The sequence below is a fragment of the Lupinus angustifolius genome, chromosome LG11 (genome assembly GCF_001865875.1).
Source record: "Lupinus angustifolius cultivar Tanjil chromosome LG11, LupAngTanjil_v1.0, whole genome shotgun sequence".
NCBI lineage: Eukaryota > Viridiplantae > Streptophyta > Magnoliopsida > Fabales > Fabaceae > Lupinus > Lupinus angustifolius.
The window spans coordinates 12168888-12176609 of NC_032019.1; positions in this window are offsets into that span (position 1 = coordinate 12168888).

The window sequence follows — 7722 nt, forward strand, 5'->3', positions numbered from 1 at the left end:
CATACACAAGATAAAAAACAAACTGAACCCTAAGCGATGCATTAGAACATTTGTGCACAGGTCTTACTCATTCAAACAAAATATATATTACTCATATCATACATGACATACATACATTAAAGCATAACTATATTTTTCAATGCATAGTCACATTCATATACCAATCATTATAGCACAAACAAAAAAATATGGCATAATCATTCATTACATATAACTAGGCATTCATACATGCATATTCAAATTATTCTTCCTATAAGCACAAACAAAACAAAAAAACAAAAAAATATTGCATTGCATATAACCAAACATTCAAACATGCATCATTATACTATTCATCCAATAAGCATAAACAAGTCATTTCATTGCATATAACCAAACATTCAAACATGCATCATTATACTATTCATCCAATAAGCATAAAAAAAATATTGCATTGCATATAACCAAACATTCAAACATGCATCATTATACTATTCATCCAATAAGCATAAACAAGTCATTTCATTGCATATAACCAAACATTCAAACATGCATCCATACACTATTCTTCTAATAAGCATAAACAAGTCATTTCATTGCAAAACATTTAAACATGCATCTCTACATTATTTCTATAATAAACATAAACAAACAAGCCAAAAAATTACATATCATACATCTCAACATACATTTACACACAATATCTACATCAACAAATCGGCACGGAACATTACATTCTGCAAGTGAAATTTCTACCTTCACACCTAAATTTTCTATGGCAGCATGGGTGCCTCAGCAAATCCCTGACTCCTTATGGCAATACGGGTGCCTCAACAAATCCCTAAATTTTCTATGGCAGCATGGGTGCCTCAGCAAATCCCTGACTCCTTATGGCAATACGGGTGCCTCAACAAATCCCTAAATTTTCTATGGTAGCATGGGTGCCTCAAAAAATCCATGACTTCTTATGGAAATAAGGGTGCCTCAACAAATCCCTAAATTTTCTATGGCAGCATGGGTGCCTCAACAAATCCCTGACTCCTTATGGCAATACGAGTGCCTCAACAAACCCCTAAATTTTCTATGGCAGCATGGGTGCCTCAACAAATCCCTGACTCCTTATGGCAATAAGGATGCCTCAACAAATTCCTAACTCCTTATGGCAATACGGGTGCCTCAAGAAATCCCTAAATTATCTATGGCAGCATGGATGCCTCCGCAAATCCCTGGCCCAAATTCGGCACCCTGTCAAAAGGACTTTTTCTGAGCCTTGACAAAATAGCGTTAATTTTTTACTGGTTACTTACCATGATACCCCTCAAACCCTGGTTTATTTGCTATCAGGTAAGCAACAAGTAAAGAGGGGTAGCTGTGAACACTCATTTTTGTCCGGCCCATAAAAAGCCCAATTCATTTCCAAAAATAAGTGTTCCATTTCAAGAAAATCCAAATAAAGTCTAAAGTACTAAAAACATTTTTTTGTTTGGGCCACCATAGGCCCACATGTCATCTTCCAAAACAAAAGGAACAAAAATAAAAATTGAAAATGTTTTCTTCTTTTGAATATTTATTAATTTTCGAATTTCAAAAAATAAAAAAAAAGATTTTCAAAAGATTTTAATTTCAAATTTGAAATTCAAATTCCAGATTTGAAATTCAAATTCTAGATTTGAAATCAATTTTTAAAATCTCATGGTTAATGGAAATCAAATCAAGTTGATTGGATTTTAAGAAAAGAGAATATTTGATTTATTAAAAATTAAAGAGGGTAGGCAAAATTTTAGGATTTTAGTGTAGTATTTTTTTCCCCTATAAATAGTGGGTTAGGAAGAGGAGAATAATAGGAGAGAAAGTATTATTGAAACCCTGCCAAAACATCCCAAAAAAAAGCTCCCAAAACCCTGCCAAACGTGTTCTGCGAAAAAATGAGAAAAAGCCAAAAATGCTCATACCATTTTTTTTCTTTCCTAACGGATCCACAATCCCCCTAAACATCCTCTTCCATACACAAAATCTCTCATCCACAACAACCACAAAATCTTTCATCCATAACAACATCAAAATCTCCTATACACAACAATCAAACAAATTCATTCATCAATCATTTTTTTACCCTCAACATTACCTTTCATACAACAATCCAAAATCACCCCACCAAAAACAATAATCATCATCTAACAATGCCAAAATTCGTATATTGTCACCGACTCTTGGGAATAATTGTTGAGTCATTGGAATCACACAGGCCCAATGCATACATGGACGTGTTGAGTTGGTCTAAACAATCTCTCTGATTGTGGGTCTTTATTCTCAATTAAAAGATGTTGATTCACGTGTCCAGGTAAGTCCAATTTCTTACATCTGTCTTTCTTTTTTGTTCATCACCTCTACTTTGTTTCATCTACCTGTGTAATAAATTTGATAATGATATGTCATATAATTATTATATTTGTAAAAAATATTGAAACAACATTTCCACAATTTTAATATATGAGACGCGGTATCGGACATAAGGGCTATGCTTCGCTCATATTAAAAAATGGTTTTGTTAATAAATTTCACTCATTTTAAAAAGTAATAGTTTAAATTTTAATATTTTTTAAGAAATAAAATCAACCCAACAAATAAACTTTTTCTACCTAAGGAACTATGTAAGCCTTGATTCCCTTAATAGGGATACATAGGACCGGGGTCATTCTTGTCAGGCAAAATAATAAAAACAAATTTTTTTCTTCATAATAATTAATTAATTAATAACATAATTAAATAAAATAATAATAACACAATTAATAATCCATGCAATATAATAGGGTACCGTTCAAACGGGCAACTAGGGTGCTAATACCTTCCCTAGGGTGTAACCGACTCCCGAACCTGGATATCAAAGTCCAAGGCCCAATGTGATTGGGCCAAAATATTTTTCTACATTTTTTGATTGAAAAAATGTAGTGGCGACTCTAATGAGGTCGTGCAGCCGAAAATTGGGGCGCGACAGCTGGCGACTCTGCTGGGGAACTTTTTTTTTGTGAGTCAGACCCGTAAGTATTAAATGCATGTTGTTTTTATTTTTCCTCCTTCCCCCCTAATTTTTTTTTATTTTTTTCCTAATCTCCCAATTATCGCGCTTAACGTTATAAGAAGCGCGAATTCACCAATGACATCCTGCACCAAAATGTTTACATTTGTCAACGTATCTGTCCAATCTAGACTCTACAACAACATAGTCGAACGAAATTTTTATATGAAATTCTCTAATTGCATTTATTGTGTCTTTTTTAGATTCAAATTGCATACCAATAAAAAAATCATTATCAATAATATCCGTTACACCAATGGTATGTCCAAAATCACAATCAGCTTCAGAATTTGTGTTCAAGAAAAATGATGATGAAGTAGTATATGTCATACTACGAGATGTACCATCATCAAACTAAACCTCCTCCTCATCACTACACATTTCAATCTCTTCTTCATCGCTAAAATCACTAACAATATCTCTCACAATAATCATCTACATTTAACAATAATAACATTATAACATATAAACTTATAAGAATAAAATAAAATGTAGTAATTAAATGATATACCAACCTCTACAATTGGTGACTAAAATCTCACTTCAAATAAATTTTACTTTGTTACAGAAAGGAGAAATGTTTGTGTAAAAATAATATAGTTGAGGGTATATAGAGTTAGGGTTCACGGGTTTGGATAGAAAAGTACAAATCAAAAAACTCCCCCCCCCCCCCCTTTTCCGATTTAGGGGAGAGAGAAAAAAAATTAAAAAACTCAAAACCTCTCCCCATCTTGCCGATTTAGGGGGGAGGAGGAAAAAAATAAAAAGAAATTATAAATCTCCCCCCAATTGCCGATTAGGGGGAGAGAGAAAAAAATATATAATTAAGTAAAACTCCCCCTATTGCCTATTTTGGGGGGAGTCAGAAAAAAAAATTGAAATCGACATTTCCATTATCGATTCTAGGAAATTTACACTAGGTTGTAATTTTCCTAAAAGGTGCACCAAGATCGTAATTTTTCGGTCAAGGTGTACCATATGGGTGAATTTGCCTCTTTTTAAGACAATCTAATCTTCAATGTTGAGCCTAAAGAGACTAGGTGCGCAAATAATACTTGAAAAGTCTGAGATAGTTCTCTTGGATGTATCATGGTAAGATCAAGAGGTTGATGTGAATCTTGCTTAGACATAAATTGATCCTCTAGTGCAGGATATAGACTTTTAGCATTGGAAATTTCATTCTCATCTTGAGCACAAAGACTTGTAAGTAGGGATGGCAATAAAAATTGAACCCGTGGGTACCCGCCCGAACCGAACCCGAATTTAATGGGAAAACTGGATGTGATTGGGTTCGAGTTTGGATTTGGTATAGCAAAGAACCTAACCCGAACCCGCCTTGAAGTAAGGTAATTCAATTTAAAATTGAAATTTCTATCATTTGCCAATTGTTTTTAATTTCTAATTTTACTTCACATACTATTGGATCTTCAAACATAAAAGAAATGAAATAATACAAGAGAAAATAGAAATATTAGAGAAAAATTACACGAAAATAATATCATATTTTCCTTAATACTTTATCATTTTCGGGTTTTTTTTCGGGTTTGGGGATGGTATGTTTATTTTCAACCCCGTTGAGTTTGGGTTCGGGTTTGGGTTCGGGTTTGGGTTTTGAATTTCGAGTTCAAGTTTGGGTATGTGCAAACCCGACCCTGACCCGCCCCGTTGCCATTCCTATTTGCAAGTGCATGTGTATCAGGTTGCCAACAGATGGAGTCTTCTTCACAAGTACCGCCTGAGACAAGCACTAAAAAGAGACATCTCTATAAGTCAATCTTGCCTCTCACATTTTGAGTGTCTTCCTTAGCTCCCAATAAATGTCCAAAAGAATATGCTTCCATCGAGGATTTCCTTATGTTTGATTCCCAAACAACAATATCATCGTCATCATGAAGTTCTTATATAGGTTGTTGCATTAAGAAAGCCATCATTTCAACATCAACTAAGGCATTTAATATACTTGCAGCATACATTGCCATTATCTCAGTGTAGATAAGACACCAATTTAATTTCAATAGGTTTTGGATCTCCAATATTCCTCTTTTACAGAATCTGCTTTAATTGGCACAAATTTCCATTATGGAATTACATGTCTATTAACTCCATCCTAGCGGGGGTAAAGATGGTAACTTTACATGGTTGGGGTAGATTTTGGTAGGTGTGAATACATTTTTAGAAAAATGGATGACTAAGAGTCCAAGATAATTGACTGTCTAAAAAAGAATGAGATCTTCTCCTTCATAGTAAATGTTTGTGTATCATGGTTGGTCGAGGTTCCCTTTCATGTAAAGGTAAGGGGTGGTGTAGGGATTCCGTTTCTAATAATGGAAAAATACATTCCAATATATTCTTATTTGATCGAGATATTCAATATTGACATTGCAATAGGAGTCAGACATTACAATTGTGATAAATGTACTTAGTTTTGATAAAGACAAGAATTTGAACAAGACAAAGAATATGTGAATGCTTAAAGATGAAGTCAACAAAACAACATGTCAAGACTCAAGGTTATCATAAAGTTAGGATTCTTTTATATTTTATAGAAGTCCTAAGTTGATTGCTTAGTTTGAGTTTAGATTAGATGAACCTAGGATGGAGGTCTCACATGAACTAAACTTGACTTAATTGTAGAACCTAGGATGGAGACATTTCATTCATTTGTCCATAAATGATAATATAATATTCTTGCATTGCACATACATGATTTATTGCATAATATGTATAATAGATAAATGTTATACGCCTCCAGCAGCATGCAATTATTGTTGCTTAATTTGCTTAATTGATTCCTCAATTGTAGAAGTGTATCCCTTGATTTTACGATCTGATTCTCATTGCATTATCATTACTCTCTATATATATGTAACTACTCTCATTCATCAATAGACAAGAAAACATATTCGTATTCACACTCTTATATGGTATCAACCGTTTCTGCTTAATAACATCTCGATCATCAACGCTCTCCACCATGCCTAATGCAGAACAATTTCCTATCTCTGATTCCAAAAATGTGATTGTTTTAAACAATCATGCATCCATCAAACTGACTCCCAACAACTTCCCTGCCTGGAGAGCTCAGTTCAATGCCCTTCTAATAGGCTACGACCTCATAGGCTTCGTCGACAGAACAAATACATGCCTTGCAACTAATCACAATGATTTCCATTATTGGAAACGCGAAGATTAATTGTTCCTTCATGCTGTCATTTCATCGGTTAATCCAAGCGTGATCACCATATTGGGCAATGTCAAAATATCCAAGCAAGCCTGGGATGTCCTGCACAAAATGTTCGCAAGCAAGACACGATCTCGCATCATGTATCTAAAGGAGCGTCTCTCTCGCTTCACAAAAGGACCCAAGTCCATGACTGAATACCTTCAAGGTATTAAATCCTTATCGGATGAACTCGCCATCATCACCAACCCACTAGATGATGTTGATCTGGTTATTCATACATTGAATGGAATTGGAACATAATACAAAGAAGTCATCAAAAATACGATTACTTATGAAGAGCTTCATGATCTTCTCACTGATTATGAAAGTTACCTGCAACGTGATGCCCCCCAACAGGACTACACTCTTGTTGCCACTGTCAATGCTGCTCAAAAAGGTCATCACAAATTTTACAAAAAAGCCAGCATACCTTTACTGGTCACCCCTCTTCTACTGGTTTCTCAAAAAGGGTGGTTTGTCAATATTGCGAAAAGCCAGGACACACTGTTAAGGTTTGTTACAAACTGAATGGCTATCCCTCCAACAGAACTGCTACACCCTCTGCTCATCCTGCGCATGCTCAACGCTTAGGTGATACACCTTCTTGGATAATTGATTCTAGAGCTACCCATCATATCACAAATAACCTTGATCAACTGCCTCTTTCTAGTCCCTATCATGGCACTGATCAATTAATAGTTGGAGATGGCTCGTCCTTACCTACCACTCACACTGTTAAAACTGTTCTGCACACTTCCTTTCAAAATCTTCATCTTCAAAATGTGTTACACGTTCCTAACATTTCTCAAAAGTTGTTGTCAGTTTCCTCTTTATGTCAATCTAACTCAATTTCTATTGAATTTTTCTCTGATTTTTTCTTGGTGAAGGACCTGAAGACAAAGGGCCCTCTTATCAAAGGACAACACAAAAATGGCCTCTACCACATGCCTCCACTACTCCCTAACCCTACTGTATTGTTACTAGTATCCCCAATAACAACCCTTCATGACATCATATTTTGGGGCATCCATCAGACCGAATCCAGATACATCTATTTTCCCTTCATCAAATAAAGAGCAATACTTCTCCATGCATCTCTTGTGACAGTGTCAAGAGTCATAAGCTACCTTTTTCCACATCAAGCATCAAGAGCACTAGACCTCTAGAACTTATCTTTGCAGATGTTTGGGGGCCAGCTCCCACTAGATCCTTAGACGATTTTTCTTATTATTTAATTTTGGTTGATCACTTTTCCAAGTATATCTGGTTGTGCCTCTTAAAAAATAAATCTGATGTCTCCATTATAATTCCAAAATTCAAAGCACTTGTTGAGAAAAAAATTTCAATTACCAATCATTTCCTTTTACTCTGACAATGGGGGAGAATTCATTAAGTTATCATCTTTCTTTTGCTCTCATGAAATATCTCACTTTAATACACCTCC